Source organism: Cervus canadensis, chromosome 15 (genome assembly GCF_019320065.1).
Source record: "Cervus canadensis isolate Bull #8, Minnesota chromosome 15, ASM1932006v1, whole genome shotgun sequence".
Lineage (NCBI taxonomy): Eukaryota > Metazoa > Chordata > Mammalia > Artiodactyla > Cervidae > Cervus > Cervus canadensis.
The window spans coordinates 29084911-29109621 of NC_057400.1; the positions used below are offsets into that span (position 1 = coordinate 29084911).

At 35.6% G+C, this 24711-nt stretch overlaps 1 long non-coding RNA gene across 1 annotated transcript in view; it reads left to right on the plus strand.

Annotated features, from left to right (window-relative positions):
• LOC122453867 overlaps positions 1–24711 on the plus strand; it is a 207507-nt gene that overhangs the window by 43502 nt on the left and 139294 nt on the right. Inside the window, exon 2 of the long non-coding RNA XR_006273202.1 lies at positions 20743–20805. This is a non-coding gene — a long non-coding RNA (uncharacterized LOC122453867). The remainder of the gene's footprint in view (positions 1–20742; positions 20806–24711) is intronic.

The following is a 24711-nucleotide window of genomic DNA, read 5'->3' on the forward strand; positions in this document are numbered from 1 at the left end:
CTTGGACACACTAATTTTTGCTGCTCCTTACCTTTCTCTGAGGCTCGCTAATGCCCCCAGCCCCAACCTTGTCCATTCCCAGCCATTTTTCACAGGGACAGTCAAGCCTCACAGCTGAACTCACCCTCATCCTCTTACCTAGTGACAAACAAAAGAGCACTAAAGTTAAAGTGAAGTGAAAGTTGCTCAGTTGTGTCCGACTCTTTGCAACTCCATGGACTGTCCATGGAATTCTCCAGGCCAGAATACTGGAGTGGGTAGCCTTTCCCTACTCCAGGGGTTCTTCCCAACCCAGGGTTCGAACCCAGGTCTTCCACATTGCAGGCAGATTCTTTACCAACTGAGCCACAAGGGAAGCCCAAAAGCTTTGACCTAACTATCTGACAAATAATTGGAGGCTTTATGTTGGCCAGCTTCCCTTCTTTCTTTTCTCCTTCCCTTCTGTCCTTTTTTCCTTCCTATATTCCTTTAGTAATTGATGTATTAAAAACAATGCTTAAACTATTGACAGCAGTTTTTTCTTATGTATAGTCCACTGCTCTTATATTAAAGTATTTCCAAACACATTTGTAAGAGCTGAAATTATATATTGTGGTCACTTCTTAATACCTAAAATCACGGTTCTTGTTTGTTTTGCTGCCTTCAGGTCCTATTACCCAATGAGCAGGTGAGATTCTTCAATATGTTTGAGTCTGATAGAGATGGAATTGCATAAGCCTGCATCTGAGAAAATAAATTTAGACATCACATTTTCCAAAAAAAAGATTTGGAACTAGATAGCTCCCAACTTCATCCCCACCCAGTTTTCTCATGTATAAGCCCTACCTGCTCAGGGCAGGAACAAGGAAAGGCTAAACCATCTTTGCTTTATTCTGGAGCATGTACCAAGAAGGGCCTAGCAGACCTCTTTCTAGCCACGTGGAACCCCATATCAAGGCTTTCCTCTTTTCATATAGCCTGGTATTTCCCAGAGTTGTTTGGACAGAAAGGGAAGGAAGGTGGGGTGAGAATAGCTTTAAGATTGGAGGAAGCTGGACCCTGGTAGGCTGTGTAAACTTGTTTAAAGTTCCAGCTACTGGCTTAGAAGAGCAAACTTAGGAGTCTTTGTGGTGTTTCTATGTTTTTCTAGCCTGTGAACATCCTCCATCCCATAGTTGAAACCAGAATGTTTGCTAACAAGTCAGCAGTGTCATGAGCATTTCAGGTCATCATTCAAAAAAGATGTAGGATGACCATTCTTAGGAAAGGAAATTAATATAGGGGATATCACAGTATGAATTAAAATGTGAAGTTTCTTAAAGTTGAATATATAAATTACCCCCTGTTAGATAAATGAGAGCTGACATGGAAAGTGAGGGATAGGAAGGTTACAAAATAAAATGCTAAATTTGAATATTCCATGGATTATAGTTTCTTTAGTAGAAAACACTGTAAACTCTGTACTTTGTGTGATTTTTCTTAAAGATAGGAAGATTTTCTATTAATGCTCATTGGCTGGAATATATACAAAGCAGAGCTGAAAAGATAAATTTAGCATTTAATTGATGTGTGATTAATAAAACATATCTGTTATTTGTATGTTCGAAAATTAACTAGATGGTTTCTTAAAGTTTTGGAGGTAGCAGGTGCCAAGAGGCAGTTACAGCATTATTTTCACTGGCTAGATTTATACATATTTGTTGATTTTTTAAATACTGTTAATAGGTAAATATTTTATGTTCTTCTCATAATGATACCTCATGTCTCATAATCTTCTATTCACCTTAGTACTTCCCTCAGCAGTACTAAACTGTTTTTAAATCTACCATATTCACTGTGTTTTCCTCACCTTTGCTCAAGCTATACCTTAAGTGAAGAATGCACTTCATTTGTCTGCTTGTTTTATTCTTATTTACTATTTCAAATTTGACTTGAACACCCTTTCTGGCTTCTTTTGTTCTTCAGAGAATTTTTGGCATCATCAGTTTTGTACTCTACATTTTGGGAACACCTAGAGAGCAGAGATGGCATTCCCAACATGTTGCACAGATCACGATACGTCCAGGTGCTCAATAAGTATTGGTGTAACTAAGTATAGATTTATTTAAAAAGCAAAACCATTGAATTTAGATTCTGTTTTGTTTTTATTTGACTGTTAACTGGAATTAAAACAAATGGAAGTGGGATGCCGTTCAGAGTTACAAAATAATTTCATTCAATTCCTGTCCCCTGTCTTACACTACACCCAACTTCATCCCTCACCCAGCCCCTCAATCTTCCAAAGCTAAGTTTTTAAATCTCATGGTAACTGAGTTGTCATTCTTACTCTCATTCCACATCTGTGCTATAAGAAAGTGTCTTGCCCTGTGTGGGCAAAGGTATAACAAAACCTTTCCCCTTCAGCATGAGAGTTTGACCTTCTGTTAACTGCTGGCTCTGTTTCCTTGGTAACCTGATAAGGGTAATATATCAGCTGTGTCACTAGGCAACATTGCTTATGGTAAAAATTGATAAACTTCATCTGTACTGATAGCACTATTAATACCTGGCAGGAAGTCATATATTTGGGTTTTCCTGAATGTGGTGACTTTCATAAATGGGTCCTGGAAGCGAGGCCTATGGAATTGATACAAAGATACTGACAGACATCTGGTAGGGTATGAGGTCTCTAAAATCAGTGCAGCGTCCTCGTCTGTCTGATATGGGTCTCATCTTGTAATGAAGCCTTGATCTCGGAGGCCAGAAAAGAGCTCCCCGCTAGCTGTATGAAGCATTATGTGGACTGCTACAAGGTCTCCTGCAGAAGAGGAACAGCTGACACTGCCCTGCGGGCAAACATCGACTTGTAACATTCTGGGTAGATTATTGTGTGGGGTCCCTTGTGGTTGTCCTGTGAATATGTATATTCAGTTGGACCTAAAAAGATATTTTTAGTGGGATTGGGGGATCTGGCAACATAAACTTTGTTTCTGGGATCATCCTAAGGAGAGAATGTTTTGGGGAATGTATTTGAAGAAGCAGATCTTATATTAGTTATTTCAGTGTTATGCTGTCCCTTTGAGATCATATCTGAATCCAAGAGTATTTTCTACATTAGGTTGTAGCATACTTCCAACAAGTAACTTCTGTTGAAGAAAGTCTGATTTGGTTGTACATTGCAATTGTTCATTCATCAAGTATTCCCACTGATAATGCATTGATAGGTTCCTTCTTTGTTGCTTTTATGATTTGGGAGTCATCTTATGTGAGGAGATTATGAGTGATAACTGTAACTAATCAGTACTTAGTGTGTACCTATTTTTGCTTTCACTATATCATTGCTGTTTGTACTATAATGATAGATTCTTTATCTAATTTTTCATCTAGTTTTGCTAACAGTTATTTAATTATTTCATTTAAAATTTGATCTTTTCTTTAAAATTTTAAGTCATTTATAAAAAAGGTTTTCATTCTCTGGTTATAATTTTAAGTGATGTATTATTACCAGTAGGTAAAGGAAAATATCAAAGATTTTTAGGAACTGAGAATCTTAAGACCCAGTTCTAGACCCCAAAAAATCTAAATCTTTAACCTGAGACCTAACATTTTAGCTAATGCAGGATGCATTCATTTAATTTTTTTTAATGTTTCAGAAACAACATATGATCTCTTTTGAAAAAATGCATGGATAAATGAAAGGAAAGTTTCTAAATGTATAATTTCATTATTCAGAGATATCCACTGTTAGCATGCGTGTTTTTCATTACTTACTTTTTATTTTGCATAAATATACAATGTAAAGGTAGAGGAGGGAGGTGAGAAACAGAAATATATCTATTTCCATTTTAATTTTTTTAATAGGATCAAAATGTGCACACTGTTAAATGACCTTTTTTCATTTGATACATCATAAGTATATTTCTATATCTATGTATTTGTCAGCATAATTTTAAAATTCAAATAGAACTATACTAAATGGAAGAACCATAATTTATTTGGTTAGTCCACTGTTGTTGGCTTTTATATTTTTTTCCTGATTGACCAGGAGTCTTCCTTAAGAGCTCACACTAAATGATTATCCAGCCAGTGCTTTCTTCTAAATTAATATTTATATAAATGTCACCTTATACTGTCTTAATGTGTTTGCCATCTATGTCACATTGCTGGATAATAAGAAGCTTGTGGGAAACTCAACAGTAGGTGGTTCCTATTTATACAAATTATTGCTAAGCCATTTTATCCTTATATTTTCAGTGTCTTCATTAATTAATGCAAATACTGAATAAGATCAAAGGACAAAACGTGATACTTCCCTAAAGACTTCTCTCTATATCAACATAGCACTCTACTTTAGGGGTGAGATTAAATCTCTGGTGCTTTTATGTGATGATATATGTAATATCCACTTCAGTAATTTAATATTTGTAGTATGTTTGCTACTAGTAGGACAGAGTAATCTCAGCTGCTTTATTCAAAAGTATCACCACAACTGTTAAACTAAATTCATTAAGAACCCATGGAAAAACAAATCAACAAAAAATCCTCAGGCAAAATTCTGTTTTTATCATGGTAGGATCAAGGTTCTTTAATGAAGAAATGGATAGGGTACCAGGTGTAAAAGTTTGAGGGCATATCTCTAGTTCACATTTCACCATTTTGCCCAAAATATAATTTGGAGATTTTTTTCATTTTTGTACTGTTAAAGCTGATACTTCCTAGCATGTTCTAGATTGTTAGAATTAAGGAAAAGTCTGGCAACAACGGGCTTCCCTGGTGGCTCAGATGGTAAAGCATCTGCTTGCAATGCGGAAGACGGGGGTTCAATCCCTGGGTCGGGGAGATCTCCTGGGGAAGAAAATGGCAACCCACTCCAGTACTCTTGCCTGGAAAATTCCATGGACAGAGGAGCCTGGTAGGCTACAGTCCATGGGGTCTCAAAGAGTCGAACATGATTAAGCGACTTCACTTTCACTTTTCTGGCAACTTCGCTGCTGTGAAAATTAGCAATACAGAAATAACATTAAATAAGATCTTAATACTGTTTTGTTTCTACAACAGTTATTTAAAATGTAAGCATAAAAACTTTAGTATTACTATAATTTGATAATAACTCCAAGTAATAATTTAACAAAACAGTATACATAGCTTAAAATACTGAGAATTATTTTTATTTAAAGTTAAAAATCACTAATAGTAGCCTAGTAGATTTTGATATTCTCTCCCTCTTTCTGTCACACTCCATCTTCATAGGTAAATATACATAGATATTTATGTATAATGTATTTTTTGTCTATGTGTATGTATATATGATACGGTTTTATGTAGGTGTGCATATATATAAATATGTGAAGAGGTTGCATATGGCCACAATTATGAGGCAGACATGGTGCTAAGTCACTTTATATTCTCACTTAATCCACCTTATAATCCAGTGAAATAGGCACTTTTTTTTTTAACACCAAAGTCATTTTGTATTGTGGTATAGCGAAGTACCAGTGTTGTGATGGTTTCAGGTCTTGTGATGGTTTCAGGTTAAGGGTCTCAGCCATAGGGATGCATGTATCCATTCTTCCCAAATCCCACACCCATCCAGGCTGGCACATAACGTTCAGCAGAGTTCCATGTGCTATACAATAGGTATTTGTCTTTGAGATGATAAAATTCGCAGGTACAGAGAAGTGGCTTGTCCACAGTCACATGGTGATTAAATAATAGACATTGGGACTCAGAGTGAGATCTCTCAATTATGGTGTTACAACTAATATATATGCCCAATATATTTCTACCTGTTGAGTATCCGTTCATTAAAGATGATCTTAGGTATTTTCTGTATGTTAATTCAGAATTACTCATTTCTGTCCTTTAAGTTCTCTTAGGCTGCCCACTGTCTTTAAAAATGCATTGGTTTTAAACACTTTTAAAGAACAAAGATGGTTGTTTATGTCCTACAAATTTTTCATAGAAGATGTTATGTTGGATAACTCATTCTAGTTGAAAATGGAATAAATGGTTAACACTGTGGGATTTGTAATCATTAAGTTTGCTTTTGCATACTGATCGTAGTGAGATCAAGTAGTAAATTGGAAAGATTATATGAAGAAAAAAATTTAAGCTCTCTGGATAGTGCATGTTTACAAAATGTTGTACATGATCAGTGTTATCTTCTGGAGGAATTTATGGCTAAATGTACGTATCTGTTCACTTTGCTTTAATCATTATATGCATCTAGAGAATTCAGTATGCTAATTCAAACAGGTTCTGCCCTGCTCATACTATCCAATATAATACTAGCATTTATTATCATAATAGATGCAATGTCTTGAGATCTACGGAAAGTCAGATACCCAACAACGGGACTATGTATATGTGTATTGTAGTTACCTGAAATCTGCGTAGTGAAAATGAGTCATCATTTAGTTAAAAATAAGTTTACTAAGTCATACCATCTCACAAAGTGTCATCCCTCAGGATAACGTATTTTTAGATGCAAAACAGATTCCTGTTTTACCAGGGAATAAACATTTAGAAAATGTATGAGCCAAAATGCATTCTTTTATCTTTATAGGTAAAATTTCTATTTTAGACATTATCATTGTGGTTCCTCTATGTCTAAAAAAATGTTTTTCAAAGTATCTATGTTATACAGCGTAAAGAAAAATACTGATTCCTTTTATTGTGATTAATTTTGGCTTATCATTTTTTTTTTCTGGGAATTTGGCCTGTATACCAACTAAAGGTTTGATTGAATGCTAAGTTGAAAGCTTTTAGATTTAACATATGACATAATATATGACTTCAGAGTTTCAGGGGCCACCTGAATTAGTTGTTGTAAAAAAAACTGAATAACATGGCTCTTGATTGTCCCTGACAATAGATCATTACTTTCCATGACAGGCTCTTGTATTTTAAATGTATCAGATTTATTTAACACTAAAGTTTTATCATTCTAAATTTTTATATCTCCTGAAAACTAGATCACTTGGGTCTGACTGGGGGTAGTTTTTCCTTTACCAAGGTTAAATGTTGATGTATATTTTCTGTTAGTTTTCTTAAACCACAGTGATTTGATTGAGAAATATAACTTTTTGTTTTACTTTAATTGAATTTCGGTTTAACGTTCTGTTAGTGTTCTAGAGTGCATATATGTAGCCCTAAAGTTTACTCTTTTAACAAAAATGGCACTGGAGATGAAGTAGTAAAATGGAGTGAACCCCATCTAGGTTTCTCTGCAAACCCTTGAGTTCTCTGCACACCCAAGGCCTTAGACCCCTCCTATGGAACTGACCAAAATTGTCACAAAGCAATATTTTCTTACATAGTAGCTGATTTAATCTAAATTGCCTGCTCTCCTTAAAAGTATGAAGATTTTTTGTTACTGTTTGACAAGACAGTAGATAAAGATTCTACTGTGGTGATGAAGTCAGTTTAGAAGAGAAAATGGTTACTGTTGCCTTAATTTTAGATTTACTGTGCTTTTTTCCTGGGGAGAGGGGAGAATATAGGTAAATTAGACTGCCCATTAAACCTTTTCTCTTGATGTACAAATTTAAAACTCTTGGACTTAAGGGGAGGGAACATTGCTAACATTGCTGAATTTGAAGTTAATATTATGTTGTAATTGTTTTTCATGAATCAGTTCTAAAGTGTATAAATTATTTTCTTGCCTCTTTTCAGTCCTTGCTCTTATATTTAAAAACATTACCTCGGTGGAAACAAAAAATGTAGGTGGTATGAATGGAAAGTAAACCTAAAAGAAATAATTTTTTTTCATGAAGAGGTGGCAGTAATGATTTGGAAATGAGTGGCTGGGGTAATGCTAACTTTCCGCCCTACCCCAGCCTCTGTTAATAAAAGGATGTTGGCTTCTTCCTTTAGAAAGGGCTACCAGAAAAAGGCCTCCTCTGGGTTTCTGTTAAGGCAAATAGGTCTCTAGACAGAGCATTTTGTAAAGACAGTGAGGCATAGGGGATTGCCATTTGTTAATTACTAATTATAGCAGCAGTAACAGAGGTGCAGTAGACAAAGCTTTGTCAGAAGGGATTATTGAAAAGATGGCTCAGGAAAGAAGCCAGGACTGGAATGAGGCAAACCAGGGAGGAGTGTAGATCAGGGGTCTCTCACCCTGGGACTCAACGCCTGATGATCTGAGGTGGAGCTGATGTATTAATAATAGAAATAAAGTGCACAGTAAATGTAATGCACTTGAATCATCCCGAAACCATCCCCCTTCTACCCTGGTCTGTAGAAAAATTGTCTTCCACAAAACTGGCCCCTGGTGTCAAAAAGGTTGGGGACCATTGCTGTAGATGAGTCAGGAAGTGCAGGGCATACTGGGGTAAACTGAATTTAGTCAGATTTGTTTCTTGGGCTTCTTTGGTAGTCACAGGCAAAACTAAAAACTGATTCACTCCATTTAAAATCGAAATAAAAGTCTAGAACCCTGCACACTTAACCTTTTTTCCTTGTCTGACTTCTGTCCCATTACCTTTCTTTATATAAGCTCTAGACCAGGGAAAGAGAAATGGAAATAATTGTCCTGAAAGGTGTGTATAATATTAGAGCTATTTTATATATAAATATTTCTATTTGTATATCTAAAAGCAGAAACTCAATATTTATTAAAAAACTTTTTATATAATTAAATATGTATAAATATATTTTATGTATTTTTATTTTATATATTTTATTTGTATATTATATATATTTATATATTTTATTTATTAAAAACTTTATATACATATTAATGTATATCTAAAAGCAGAAACTCAATATTTATTAAAAAATACTACTATCACACTTTATAAAGTTAGAAATAGTCCTTAATTATTATCATACATGCCAGTTTTCAGATTTTTCCTTTCCAATTGTGAGTTTGCCTTTTTGAGGGTTTTTTGTTTGTTTGGTTTTTGGTTTTTTAGAGTTTGCTTGAATCAGGAGGTAAATAAGATCCATACATTGCAGTTTGTTGATGTATCTCAAGTGTTTCTGAATCTGTAGCTATTCTGTCTCAGGATTAATAATTGATTAGCCATACTTGTATAGGTATAATTTCTCTTACAGTGATTTTAGCAAATCGCCATCTATATTGTATGAAATATATGAGACAGTACATATCCAGTTTCTTATTCAGTTTGCACATCAGTGTATTAATAATCAAAATAACTAGTTTGCAATGTTAGTAGTATTAGGAAATGTTAGTAATTAGCCAGTTTGTTCAATTGTAAATAGCATCTGTATAGTTGCCTTCTTAATTTGCCCTGCAAGTGTAGTCTTAGAAAGTTACGTATACTGATTATCCTGTCCTGGTTAGAAAAACAGGTCATAAAGTTGAAATGACTGGTAATTTGCCCTCCATCGCCCTTAGAAATGACTTGAAGGCTCAGAGCACTTCATTTTTTCAGCAGAGAAATGCTTTCATCTCTCTGGTTTGTACTACAGCCAAGTGTGAGTTTTAAAATAGGATATGTGTAGCCTACTGATGAGTATGATTGGTACTGTATCATTCAGGATAGACTATATTATGAAGTAGTGAGATAATTTAAAACAACGGTAACAGTGAAAATTTGTTTCTTGATATCCTTGCATGACCATCATGATCAGAGGTATCTCTCTGTTCTCAGTAATTTAGGGACTTTATGGAACAGTCACCATTTCAGTCATCACTTATCATAAAACTGTAAAGAAACAGGGAGGGGGAGGAAGAGCAGTGGAAGGTCTCACATCTGCAATTAAATGATCCAGACCAGAAGGTACACATCCAGTCTCAAGGAGGCTGTGAGTTTAGTTATGTATATGCCTCATAGTAGAGAACTAGCTATCCTCAGCAGTAGAAATAAGTAACTTTGTAAGTAATAATTCTGACATCCATTCATTCGTTTACTTGTTCACTCATTCTTTAATCAAACGTTTATTGAATGGCTGCTTTGTGCAAGCAAATGTACTGGACAGTAGAAATATTACAGTGGCTTGAGCACTTTCCATTCCTTCTTTATAGGTTCTCAGTCCAGTAGAATCAGAAGCAGGTTATTCTATATTAGGGATCAACAAAGTATTACCCACCCTCCAAATCTGGCCTGCAGCCTGTTTTAGCTCTTAAGCTAAAATGTCTTACATTTTTAAAGTGTTGAAAAAATAAATGAACAATAGAAGAATATTCGACAGAAATTCTAAGTAGTCCACACAACCAAAACTATTTACTATAAGACCCTTTATAGTAGGAATGTTTGCTGACTTCTGTAACATCTGTATTTAAATTAGAAGCTCCTCAAACTAATTGCTCTCTAGACATTGTCAGATAAAAAGCGCACATTTATCTTGTAACTGTGTGCCTTTTGTTTGACCTGATACTGCATTTCTATGGAAAAATAAGTATTTTTCTGCGTTGTTGGAATGGTGACTTCATTGGCATCTTGAGTGGTCTTACCATGAGCACTGGAGACATGGGATCTGTATTAGATTTGATACATAGTTAGGTAACCTCAGATGATCAGATCCCTCAGTGGGTATGTGGTGATGGTGGTTTACTCGCTAAGTCATATCCCACTCTTGTGACCCCATGGACTGTAGCCTGCCAGGCTCCTCTGTCAGTGGGATTTTCCAGGCAAGAATACTGGAGTTGGTCGCCATTTCCTTTTCCAGGAAATCTTCCCAACCCAGGGATCAAACCCCAGTCTTCTGCATTGCAAGCAGATTTTTTACCTACTGAACCACCATGGAAGCGCCAAGTGTATACAGATTATATACAGATATTAAGTAATGATTTGTTTGGAAACTGAATGTAAAGCAACCATTAAGATATCTGCTTCCTTGGAGAAGCAAAAGCTAAATTTTATGGACTTTGAAAATCAAAGGCAGTAGATGAAATGGATTTTTTTATTTTCCATTCTATGGCTTGGGCTTCTCAATTAAGGATTATAAGTGTAGATATTTCTTAAATTGAACAAGATGATGTGGTTCAAAGTATATGGGCTTCAAAAATTATTTGTAATTTCCCTAATATGAATGAGACACTTGATATTGAAGGACAAGTAAAAATCACTCCCCGTACTTCAAGTTCAAAATAAAAGAGGAGGGAATTCTAATTCAGGTTGAGAGAAATTGTATAAAAGCTAGTTTATTCTAGGAAAAGCCTTAAAATATACCAAATTTATAGCATGAGGAGAGAAAAGATACCTTGAGCTTATACTTCACACAGTCTTGCATTGACCATCAGAGATCAATTCAATTATATCCTAAATTTCTTTTTTTTTTTTTTGCATTTAAGGTTTTAGAACTCTGACAGATTCCACGCCAGTTTCAGAATCTACTTAAGGCATTCTAATATAAGGGGTGTAGATTGTAAATGCCAAAAATACCTGTTTAACAACAGTCTGTAGAATTCATAGCTAAGATTAGCCTCTCTTCTTTTGAGTTTATAGGAGCCAAATTTTTATAGGTTTGCAGAAATTTTTCATTCATATCTAGAGCTTCAGAGCTTGAGCCCTTTATCCTTTCAACTATTTTACAAATACTTGAGTTTGTTTTCTTAACAATAGAAAGCATATTTTTCCAAATAATTCCTAAGAATCTTTCTAGTTTTATGACTGTGACTGGATGATAGACAAGACTCAGTTTTATGATTCCAATAATTCTGATCAGATTCTGAGCTTCTATTCTAAATGGCCTGTGTACTTAGTGGGTGCTTGTACTTAGTGGATGCTTGTTGGCATAATATTTTGCGAGTCATCTATGTGTTTAAGGAACAGCAGATTGCTCTAAATACACCAGATGTGCCAGTTTTTACTATAAATTTTGTGTGATCCACTTCCCATTGCTATTGACTACTGCTGTATGATTCATGGGGGCTTCTCAGGTGGTGCTAGTGGTAAGGAACTCACCTGCCAGTGCAGAAGATGTAAGAGACAGGGGTTTGATGGCTGAGTCAGGAAGATCTCCTGGAGAAGGGAATGGCTACCTTCTCCAGCATTCTTGCCTGGAGAATCCCGTGGACAGAGGAGCCTGGCAGGTTACAGTCCATGGGGTCAGGTCTTCATTAGTAAGCTCCTTCTGTTGCACAGCAAGGAGTTCAGTGAAGTCGTCCTCTTTCAGATCTAGCTCCAGCTTGTACACAAAAGCACGACTTCTTGTGGAGGATGTACATAAAGGACAGTGTATGCCAAGCACGAGGACTAACTTATGTGACTGGATGTGCAAATGCACGTTCACATTTTTGGAAGTTCATAATTTTAAGGTGGGCATGAAGGGGTCTTATTGTACTGGGTTTGGCCTAACTTATATCAGTCTTATCCTGCCTTGTATCAGCCATATATCAGTGACTTTCAGATGTTTTAGAGGGTGACAGTGGTGGTGGTAGGAATAACCACCCCAAGGATATTGTAGTTAGAGAAGCAAACTTAGTTTTGATAATACAAATGAGAGAAAGCAGAGCTTCACGGAATATTTTTTGTTGGTGGATGAACACAGAAAATAAACCATTTCTGTGTTCCTGAAATTCTCCAGTCAGAGAGGCAGTCCCTGTCCATCCATGGCATCCGTGTCTCGGTTATATTTGTGACCACTCTCCTGCCTATTGAAACTTGCCTTTGCCTATTTTCATTAGTGTCCAGATCCCAGAAGCTATTTAATTTTAATTTAATAAACCATGTTTTCATGTTAATAAATACTGCTTTATCTCTAGTGGATCTTTGGGGATGACTAAGACAAAATCAAAACAAAACAAAAAGCAGTCTTATTGTGTAAAGGAAGTTTAGAATCAAAGCAAAGGTGAAGTCTGAAAGTATAGAATTAGGGGCAAGTGATTAATCTTTCCCTCAGAGGAGACAGGTGACCATATACTAAATATGAGTCAGTAGTGGTCTAACTGAGTCATTTATATCTTGTGATGCAAGAGATGTATTAAAATCATACCCTTCAATGAAATCAGTGTATATGAAAATTCAGTGTATTCTGTATTTAGTTTTAGACATATCTTCTGCAGGTAACAAGTTTCAAGTAACCTCAAAAAATGACCCAGGAATGTTGAGTCATTAGAAACTCAGTAGTTTACTTTGTATAAATATTCTTTTATTTTAAAAGTGTGATTGTTTTTCTGAAGTTTTGAGCAACATGTTTGGAATGTAGTATTTTACTAGTTGCTAAATAAATGTTTGTTATTGAAAAAAATGATCTCATTGATTTTCCCATTAATTTTATCCAACAGTAAATCTAAACTAAAAGTGTGTGGTAATGTAAATACAACATTTACTATATTTAGTAATACTTAAAAGTATATCAAGCATCATATTTTCACCTAGCATTGTTTAGGTTTAAAACCTTTATCACTGAGCCCCAATTTAAAGATTTGTTAGGCTTAAAATAGAAATTTTACATTCATTCTGAAAGTTTTTAGATGGTCAGGGAGAAAGACAACTACATATGTGGCTCTTTGATTAGTTTGTGGATCTGCTAAATTTTAAAATAAAAATTATGAAGTAAGGGAAATGCTTAAAATGAAAATATTTAAAAATATTATAATCATAATTAGGAAAATATAGAGCTATTTAAACATTTAAAATGTTAGAAGGAAATGACTCAGCAATCCCACTGCTGGTCATACACACCAAGGAAACCAGAATTGAAAGACACACGTGTACACCAATGTTCATTGCAGCACTGTTTACAATAGCCCGGACATGGAAGCAACCTAGATGTACATCGACAGACAAATGGATAAGAAAGCTTTGGTACAAATACACAGTGGAATATTACTCAGCTGTTAAAAAGAATACATTCAAATCGATTCTAATGAGTTGGATGAAACTGGAGCCTATTATACAGAGTGAAGTAAGTCAGAAAGAAAAATACCAATACAGTATGCTAATGCATATATATGCAATTTAGAAAGATGGTAACGATGACCCTATATGCGAGACAGCAAAAGAGACACAGATGTAAAGAACAGTCTTTTGGACTCTGGGGGGGAAGGCGACGGTGGGAATATTTGAGACAATTGCATTGAAACATGTATATTGTCATATGTGAAACAGATCGCCAGTCCAGGTTCAATGCATGAGACAGGGTGCTCAGGGCTGGTGCCCTGGGCTGACCCTGAGGGATGGGGAGGGAGGTGGGAAGGGGTTCAGGATGGGGAATACATGTACACCCATGGCCGATTCATGTCAATGTATGGCAAAAACCGCTGAAATATTGTAAAGTAATTAGCCTCCAATTAAAATAAATAAATTAACTTTAAAAAGAAAAGGAAAAGAAAATGTTAGAAGGAAATGCAGCAAAATGCTAAATGGTTGTATTCAGGTGCTAAGATTAGCACCTTGTTTTTTTTCCTTCTAGATCACAATATTTCTGTAATGTAACTGTTACTTTTATGATTAGAAGAATAAATATATTTTTGCAAAATGCATTAAAGGAAGCTAGGATTAAATATAGAGAAGCATTTGTTGCAGAGGCATTTATATTAAATGTAAGGATAATTCCTGTACCCTAAAGACCGTATTTTCTTTATAGTATATATCACTATAAGAAGCAGCTCATGGCTCATAGTGTCAGAATGCTAGACAAAGTAAAAGTGGTTAAATAAATATTTACTCATTGACCGTCTCCTCTAAACCTCTGCTACCATGGGATTCCCTGGTAGCTTAGCTGGTAAATAATCTACCTGCAATGCAGGAGACCCTGATTTGATTCCTGGGTTGGGAAGATCTGCTGAAGGGATAGGCTACTCACTGCAATATTCTTGGGCTTCCCTGGTAAAGAGTTCTTGGACTCAGCTGGTAGGGAATCTGCCTGCAGTGTGGGAGACCTGGGTTTGATCCCTGGGTTGGAAAATCCCCTGGAGAAGGGAATGGCTACCCACTCCAGTATTTTGGCCGGGAGAATTCCATGGACTATAGTCCAAGGGATCGCAAAGAGTCGGACACAGCTGAGCTACTTTCACTTCAAACCTCTGCATTCTGCCAAACACCGGAATAAAAACTCTGTGAAGATGGAGTTCTTGTCTTTTAAAATTGTTATACATGTAAAATTTATAATCATTTCTAGGATATAACATACGAGATATGCAGTTAACTCCTAATTAACTATGTTCCAGTGGAAATTACGTATGTTCTCTGCTCCCTTACTGTCTCTGTGGTTTAAACTGTAAAATCAGAGGAATATGAAATTTCTCACAAAGATTAAAGATAATTTGAACTATAGAGAATGTATGGAAAATGGAGCCAAGCAAAATCAACCTTGATAAGCAGTTACTGATATATCCCTGTGACTCATAGCAAAATATCTGGCCCTGAGGAGGAATAAGAGTAGAGCAGGCCCTCCATGAAACAACCTACTCTGGAACTTGAGCATCTGCAGATCCTCCATGGGTGCTGAACCACGCCTCTGCAAATACCAAGGGACTACTTGCAGTCAACAGGGCAGAGAGGTGATGGGCACACCCCGTAAATCCTAATCTACTATCTGTGAAAGGATCCTGTACTGCAGCACAACCCAAGGCCGCACTCACTCAGAAGGCTTCTCCAGATGGATGCCCATGTGCTTAGATGACCTGATGCCCCTGACTCTGGGTCTGCTCCAGAAGCATAGCTTTAATCCTTGTTTCTTCTACACATTGCCTACTGAACTCAGAACTTTGTGGGGTAATTTCAGGTATTAGCACACAAGCCATACAAAATATCAGTAACTACTCATTTGGAAAGTGATTACATTAATTTAGTAGGTAAATCACTTAATCTTCCACATGGCCAGTATACTTAATATTTCCTTTTATTCACTTCAATGTGATACTATATAAATAACTTTTAGACTCTTCTGAGTCTTTCTACTTTCATTTGTTCTGTAGCCTCATTCTTTTTGGTGCTGTGTCCTTCCATGCTTCTTTCCTCTTTAGGGAAACATTTCATCCTTCTTATGCAAAACCAAAGGCACTTTTCCTGGATCCTTCAGACTTTGTGAAAGTATAATTTCCTCTCTCTGGTCCTAGAGTAGACCAGGACTCTGTAGTCTTAGCCTGAAACTGCTCTCTCCAGAAACACTGCAATGTTTATATGTGAGGATCTCTCATTATAAAACCTGAATCTTCAGATTCTTGTCACTCATTCAGTGTTTCCTGTGTTATCTTAGCTTTTCTAAAGCATACATCTGTCTCCCTGCCAGGATTTCAAGTCTCTATTCCTTTTGACTCACAGATTCTCTAAACTTCTCAGGTCTTTGCCATTTGCCCAGGACCACTAGCATCTCATTGTGAATTTTTCTTTATCTCGGATAGTCATGTTTTCTATTATTCATCTTTTGGCCCTTCTGTATCTTCTCTGATTGATATTAGCTCATTCATTCACTTACTCATTCAACGGTTATTTACGGAGTCACTGCCATACACCAGAGCACTAGTATTAGGGTAAGTGATAAAGAAACAAACATGATCTGAAACCGTATGAAGTTTTTTGTCCAGTTGAAGGATAAAACATTAACCTCATATAATTGTTATACATGCATTTCTTAATCTACATGAGATTTCAGGGGAAGGAAGTTTTTATTATAGAACTGTCCTGTGCATTTGCAACCCAAAAAGGCACAAAATAATGTTACCTTTTTGCTAGTAGCCTTGGCACAATTTCAAAAATATTTGGTATGTTTCCAATAGAATGAATATGTTGTCCTCTATAAAATTCTTGTGAGTAATTATAACCAGTATTTACTAAGCATTATGCTTTCTTGTTCATTTAGTCCTGATTTCCTATGATCCTCACAACAAATTTATGAAGAAATGGGCACGAAGAAGTTACTTTCCCATAGTTATTCAAATACTGTGTGAGAGAGTGGAGGTTCAAACCCAAATATATTCAGTCCCAGAATGTGAACTCTGTTATTGCCCATGTTTGCTGATTTCCATCAGCAGCACATTACAATTTTGACTTCTGATTATAGTGAAATTAATGAGAAGTCAAATGTGTAAGATTTGTGTTGCTCTTTTGTTCTTAATAACCATCAAATATATCTGCTCTATAATATGTTAGTGAATCTTAGTTTCAAATATCAAGATATAAGCATTTTCACAAAGCTACTTTTGGTTGGTTATGAAAGAGATTATGATTGTAACTTTTGAAACATTGAGAAATGCTCTCAAGTGAAAAATAGTTTTATAAAAGGATTGCATATTAATTTTATTTTTGGTTTTAAATCATAACCTCTGCTTGATTGAGAGTAAGCATACTTTCATTGTTAAATATTTTTTTAATGAGAAGATGAAAAGATATCATACATTCTTTCCCTAAGTATATTATGTATATATTTTTACTTTATAATATTCATTTATAGTATTTCACCCAAAAATTAGATATAGAGCATCCCAGTCAAAGCCTTATATTCCACCATGCCCTTATTGAAATATTTCTCTTTTTATCCATTGTTTACATCATTTATAACAAATATTTTTTAATCCTTCACATTTTTGCTATCAGTAAGCTTTCCTGCTAGATAAAGATTGCCCCCAAAAATTGACAGTGTGGCTTAGAAATACTATATGAAATTTTTTTGCCTGTTTGCAATTGAATACTTAATTTTGTGCATTACAGATTTATATAATACATAAAAGCATTGTACTTGAAGTCAGAAACAAGATCTCTACCTTGTTTTGCCATTAATATTGGGCAAATCACTGGACCTTTTCCATGCTTCTCTTCTCATAAAAGATGCCACCAACTCCCTGTGACATGCCTAACTAGAAACTTCATCTTTATTTGGGGATTATAAAATTAACCCAACTAGAATTTAAAATATTCCAAACACAAGGACATATAAAACAAAAGATACTATAATAGCCATTGAATAAATAAAGCAATTTTGACAGATCTTAGATATTATTTTCCCTTATTTTCTACCTCTTAAAATATAGCTTTTAAAAATATTTAAATATTTCAGTAAATGTTTGTTGATTTCCACGTCATTAAGTATAACATTTCATCACTCTTACATTGACCTTTTAGTGGAAACTTAGCCCTGATAAATTCATCTCAGATTTTAAAAGAAAAATGTCTTTAATACAGTTGTGTTTTTGTTTTTTTATTTTGGAAACACTGAACAAATATATACTTTTCAAGAGTGATTCAAGCTTACCCTACATTGGCTTATCTTCTTTAAAAAATTGTCTTCATTTCAAAAAATACGTCATCATGAATTCTTTGGAAGAAAGTCATTATGTAAATACAGGGTATCTTTGTTACTTTTTATAGAATATTTTTGACATTTAGTGGTGGCAAATTTTTTTTCCTGAGACCTTTTTTCTCTCATTCTCAAGCAATCCACTCCCTTATCTTCCATCTCCAACTAATAACATTTTCTTGTTGCCATCATTTTTCCTTATTTTTTGGTTGAAAATTGACACTGTTTTTAAAGAGTTGTATTAAACATTTTTGATTGCCTTTAAATTTGTTCTTTACTTTTTTTCCTAATACAAAATTTTTATCTTTTTTCAACATATTTGGCTCATGGCTTCCAGTTTATTTGATTATGGAAGTTGAGGGGAGACCTGTGAAGAAGAGAAAACATAGAAGAAAGACATATTTTATAACAGGAAACCAATCCTTTCAGAAGAGTAACAGCACTTCTCTTACCACCAATGACACAGGATGAGGCGGGCCACAAGAAACATGGGACCAAAGCTGATTTAGGCTGATAAGAGGTGACAGAAAATGAGGTCTCGGCAAACAGAGAACTTCAAGCAGAAAATTAGCTACTCTAGAGAGAATATAAATTCTCTAATAATAGAAGGTGGGGTCTAATTTTAAGTCAGAGAAGCACCTGAAAGCAGAAGTGAGTAGATTCCAGCTACTCAGGTAGAAGCTGACAGAAAAGGAGGCAGTAGGAAGGAGGGAGAAGGAAACAGTAGGCAGGGTGACCAGGATGGGTCTTCTGTGCCACAGAAGTCTCTTTGGTCTGAGTAACCAATTGCAGCAGGTCCTGACCACTGAGACAAGGGCAGGGTTAAGCAGCGCTCTCCAGGTTCAGGGCATTTCTGCTTAAACCTGAGGAAATAAGGAATGACTGGTTTTCTTGGCAGCCAGTATAAAGCAAGGTTTCCCACATCACTGTAATGATTATTGTAGTAATTATTGTTGCTTGTGGCAGAAAAGCTAATCTAAATCTCATATTTTGAATAATGGCATTTTCTAACATCAACTGCAAGAGAAACTACTCTTCATATTACCTCAGCCTTTTGAAACCTTTGCAGGAATTCTTTGTCACTAGCACAATTACTGATATCCAGGGCTTTTAAAAGCTTTTTTGTTATTGTCCCAGTCTCTTTAGCTAGTCAGGAAGCCTTCCAAATTTTCTTTTTAAAAAGTGACCATGGATCATGTTGAGAGAACATTTCCTGATATGTGTCCATAGTCCCTTATCTGTAACTCTGAACTGTATAACATTTAGTGGAGGAAGGGAAGGAACCTACACTTTTTTCAATAGAAAATTAAGTAAAACTATATTTAGTTAAGGTAGCAAAATCTGACTTGAACTTAACTCAGTTGGCAAATCCAGAACTGAATTTATGTGAGGCTGTTTATAGGCTTTATGTTCCCCATATGTGAATACTGCTATATTTCACTGCAGAAATACTTGTTTGGTTCTCAGGTGCTGCCCCTGTCACCTCTGAGGATGTCACATCATATATGGTATATGCACTATATTGCCTTTCTAAAATTAAAGAAAAAAATAAGTGTGTATCAGTGCTGAAATTCTGCTGGCCCCTGTGGTTTTGAGTGAGAGATATTATGACTGTTAGTAGGCTTAGTTATGTGACCTTGGGGTTACATGTGTTACTGTTACTTATGTCAGGCCTCATCATCCTGAAGAGAGTGATAGAGGCAGTCAGTAATTTGTATATCAATTTGGTTATTCAGAATCTGTTTACTATAGAAGTGCTGTTTTACCAGATGGTGATGCTTGAGGTACTATGCCCATTTAATCAATTAAATAGTTAGATTCAAATAAATACTTGGTTTGAACTCCTTAGGTTGTCTGTAAGCAGTGTGACATGATGAATGTTATCGGTGTTATCGGTCATTTGTTGAGGGCTAAGTTGGAATTTACAAACAGCTGTCTTTCTGAGTAGTGTCTGATAAGCAGAATTTTTACATTTTGTTTCTTGGTTAAGAACAAGTGAAAGTTTAAAATTAGTAGACCTCTGTGGGGCTTCTAAATAGATTCTTCCAATAGTTCTAGAAGAGGAGGTTCAAAGGTATTCGGAACAACTGTAGCCCAGTAACCCTACACTTTGTTTTTTGGGGTTTTTCTTGGCCATACCATGCAGCATGCAAGACCTTAGTTCCCTGACCAGAGCTCTAAGGATGGAACCCATGCCCCCTATAGTGGGAGCACAGAGTCTTACCACAGGACCCAGAGGGAAGTCCATGTAATCCTATATTTTGAATGGAGCTACATTTATTTGGTATATAGGTTCTTGTATGTTGATTTTAAAATACCTACTATTCTTGGGTTTATTATTATGTAACATTTAAACATTCAGAAATAGACTTTCTAATGATATGGGATTGTTGGAAAGTTGAAGCTATGGAAATTCAGATACAAAAGAAAGACTTTTCTTGAAAACCCAGCATGTTTCAATTCTTTCGTTACTTTGAGGTAATGAATTTATCTGTAAGAACGGAAGAGACAGATCTGGAATAAATTAAGTACCCACAAAATACAGGGTAATTACCAGGTGTGATATGTCCATTATCGTGTTTAATCTTCATAGCAGTTCTTAGATATACTTAACTCTGTTTCCTTTTATAGATGAGAAAACTAAGATCCAGAGAACTGAAGACTTTACCATGTCCTTGATCTCATTGCTAGTAGGTAGGTAGCAGAGCCTTCTAAGACTCTGACTTTTGTTTTTAGTCCTAAGTTTTTTAGACCATCCTTTGAACAATTAGTTGTATATTCTGTTAATTATATGGTGAGACCTTTTCTCACAGATACAGTCTCATCAGATAATTACAGTACTCTATTTGTACTCTAATAGCAGAATTTTTCAGTGTGGTATATTGGAGCTCTTCACTTACAGAAAACTCTCCAAACTATTTACCCCACTGCAAATGATACTACATGATTGACTTGGCCCCTGTCTATACTATCTCCTTTGTGATGCAAATTAACCTATTTCTTGACACACCAAACTTAAAACTTGTTTCTCCTTTAGGACATTTACACAGCTATTCCCTCAACCTAGAATGTTCTTCCCTCAGTCTTTCCATAGGTGGCTTTTGTTAGTCACATTTTAGCTTAAATATTAACACTTCAGAAGAGTTTTCTCCATCCACCACCAAATCTAAAGAAATCACTCAGGTCACATTACATTGTTTTAATTTTGTTTATGGCACCTACTGCTACCATTATTTTCCATTTATTTATATATTTATTGTGACCCTGACTGCTAGAACATAAGTTCCATGAGAGCAGAAACCTTGTCTATCTTATTCATCACTTAATCACCAGAACCTTAGATAGCCTGGCCAAGTAGTAGCTAGAGAAATAAATGAATGAATTGTGTCTAGAAATTAAAACATTATTCAGATTACAGAAGACTAGGAATAGTATCGATTTAGAGATATTTGGACCAGTGGTTCTCATTTGCTGTTCAGTTACTCAGTCATGTCTGACTATTTGTGACCCCATGGAATGCAACACACCAGGTTTCCCTGTCTTTCACCAGTTTGCTCAAACACTTATCCACTGAGTCAGTGATACCACCCAATGTTCTTATCCCCTGGCACCCCCTTCTCCTGTCTTCAGTCTTGCCCAGCATCAGAGTCTTTTCCAAAGAGTCAGGTTTTCACATCTGGTGGCCCAAGTATTAGAATTTCAGCTTGAGCATCAGTCTTCCCAGTAAAAATTCAGGGTTGATTTCCTTTGGTATTGACTGGTTTTATCTTCTTGATGTCCAAGGGACTCTCAAGAGTCTTCTCCAACACCAAAGTTCAGAAGTATCGATTCTTTGATGCTCAGTGTTCTTTTTATTCCAACTCTCAGATCTGTACATGACTACTGGAAAACCATAACTTTGACTATATGGACCTTTGTCAGCAAAGTGATGTGTCTGCTTTTTAATATACTGCCTGGTCTGTTCTCATATCCTGCTAAAATAGCCTACAAAACAGTAGCAGCCTGGGAATGTGTTAGAAAAGCAAATTCCAAGGACCTTACTCAAGACCTGTTGAATCAGAAACTCTGGATTTAGGACCTCGCAGTCTTTTTTTATTATTATTATTATTAAAACAGAGGCTAACTTCTCCAAAGAGTAAGTAAATGTGTTAATAAGTTTCAGACAAAACTTGATCAAAGAAGTACATTGGCTTTCTAAGGATTGCTATAGTATCTCATATAAATCCTTAGAAGGAAAATTCAGGACAGCACACTATATTTGAAGTCCTCTGCTCTAAACGAAGATTTACCCTAGGATGTTAAAATATTTTCACAACCCACTTACATTTTATCTCTGCTGAAATATTACTCTCAGTTTTCTACTCTCATTTTCATATGTACCCATTAAGTAATATTCAACTAAGTTTAGTGGTATGAGTACATATAAAGTAGTTCAAAAAAAGAATGAATCCAGGATGGCATCTGCATTGGGATTTTGAAATGCTGATGTTTCTTCTATTAGGCACAGAACCAAAGCCTTATCTTTTTTTGAGCTAGAAGAGAATACTATGAAAAATAATATAACTCATTTTCCAGAAGTCTAACCATTTTTTAAGAGGAAGAAATGTAACTTATGGAATGGCAGCCACAAACCAGGTACATAGAGGTAGCAGACTAATAGGTATAGAATCTGCTCTTCAGAGAGTAAGATAAGTGACTTGATCCAAGTTCCATGGGTACTATGCCCAAGTTCAGTTCAGTTGCTCAGTCGTGTCTGATTCTTTGCCACCCCATGAACCGCAGGACACCAGGCCTCCCTGTCCATCACTAACTCCCAGAGTCCACCCAAACCTATGTCCATTGAGTCGGTGATGGCATCCAACCATCTCATCCTCTGTTGTCCCCTTCTCTTCCTGCTCTCAATCTTTCCCAGCATCAGGGTCTTTTCAGATGAGTCAACTCTTCACATGAGGTGGCCAAAGTATTGAAGTTTCAGCTTCAACATCAGTCCTTCCAATGAACACCCAGGACTGATCTCCTTTAGGATTGACTGATTGGATCTCCTTGCAGTCCAAGGGACTCTCAAGAGTCTTCTCCAACACCACAGTTCAAAAGCATCAATTCTTCGGTACTCAGCTTTCTTTATAGTCCAACTCTCACGTCTATACATGACCACTGGAAAAGTCAAAGCCTTGACAAGACGGATCTTTGTTGGCAAAGTAATGCCTCTGCTTTTTAATATGCTATCTAGGTTGGTCATAACTTTCCTTCCAAGGAGTAAATGTCTTTTAATTTCATGGCTGCAATCACCATCTGCAGTGATTTTGGAGCCCAAAAAAGTAAAGTCAGCCACTGTTTCCACTGTTTCCCCATCTATTTGCCATGAAATGATGGGACTGGATGCCATGATCTTAGTTTTCTGAATGTTGAGCTTTAAGCCAACTTTTTCACTCTCTCTTTCACTTTCATCAAGAGGCTGTTTAGTTCTTCTTCACTTTCTGCCATAAGGGTGGTGTCATCTGTATATCTGAGGTTATTGATATTTCTCCCAGCAATCTTGATTCCAGCTTGTGCTTCCTCCAGCCCAGCATTTCTTATGATGTACTCTGCATATAAATTAAATAAGCAGGGTGACAATATATAGCCTTGATGTACTCCTTTTCCTATTTGGAACCAGTCTGTTGTTCAATGTCCAGTTCTAACTGTTGCTTCCTGATTATGCCCAAGACAGGATTCAAACCTAAATGTGTCTGTTTCCAAAGCCAATGATTTTTCTACCATTCAGAGGTGCCTCGTAATTCCAATGTAAAAGACCCAGTCAGTCATCTTAAAACATTACGAGAAGCCAGCAGGGTATAAATAATAAATGAAAAATAAAATTATGGTGAGTTATGTTCTTTATTCACTAAATATACTTGAAAGGTTAACATTACTCTCAGCATATGCCTAATCAGTTAAAATGTTGGATCACAGTTAAGAAATCCAGATTCAGCAACTCTTTTTAACAGGTGGGAAAATGTTGTTTGTGATAGAAATGTTCATTTTCAAATTATTAAAAGAACACAGTGAATATCAAGATAACATTATGTGAAGAAGCAGTTGAGAGTGAGCAAATTTTCCCTTATTCTATTGCTTTAGAAATTAAAACTACCTCTTCGTGTTATTTTTATATTAGATATTGAGGGAAATACAAAATTAAATGTAATTACTTGTTATTAGGTTTATGGCTGACCACCTGTCATATTTCATATGATTGGTTGCATTATTTCATCCCTTTAATATATATATATTATCCTTATTTAAGAAATAAGTTTACCTGACTTATTTAATGTCACAGTGCTTTAGTAATATAGAGTATATTTTAAGGAAATACCTTTATTTGAAGACTTCACTTTTATTTGCTTAAAATTTATGCCTTTTGTATAAAAAGTGGGAATATTTAATAAGTAGATTTAGCATTTATATAGTATTTAGAAAGTGTGTAGAATAGTATAAATACAAATTGCTTAATATGAGCAATAAATGTCTCTGCATAATAATCATTTTAAATTAATTCTATTAATATGAGTTAGATTATTTTTGGAGTATTCTTGGTACCTTCAACACACTTGGGGAAAAAAG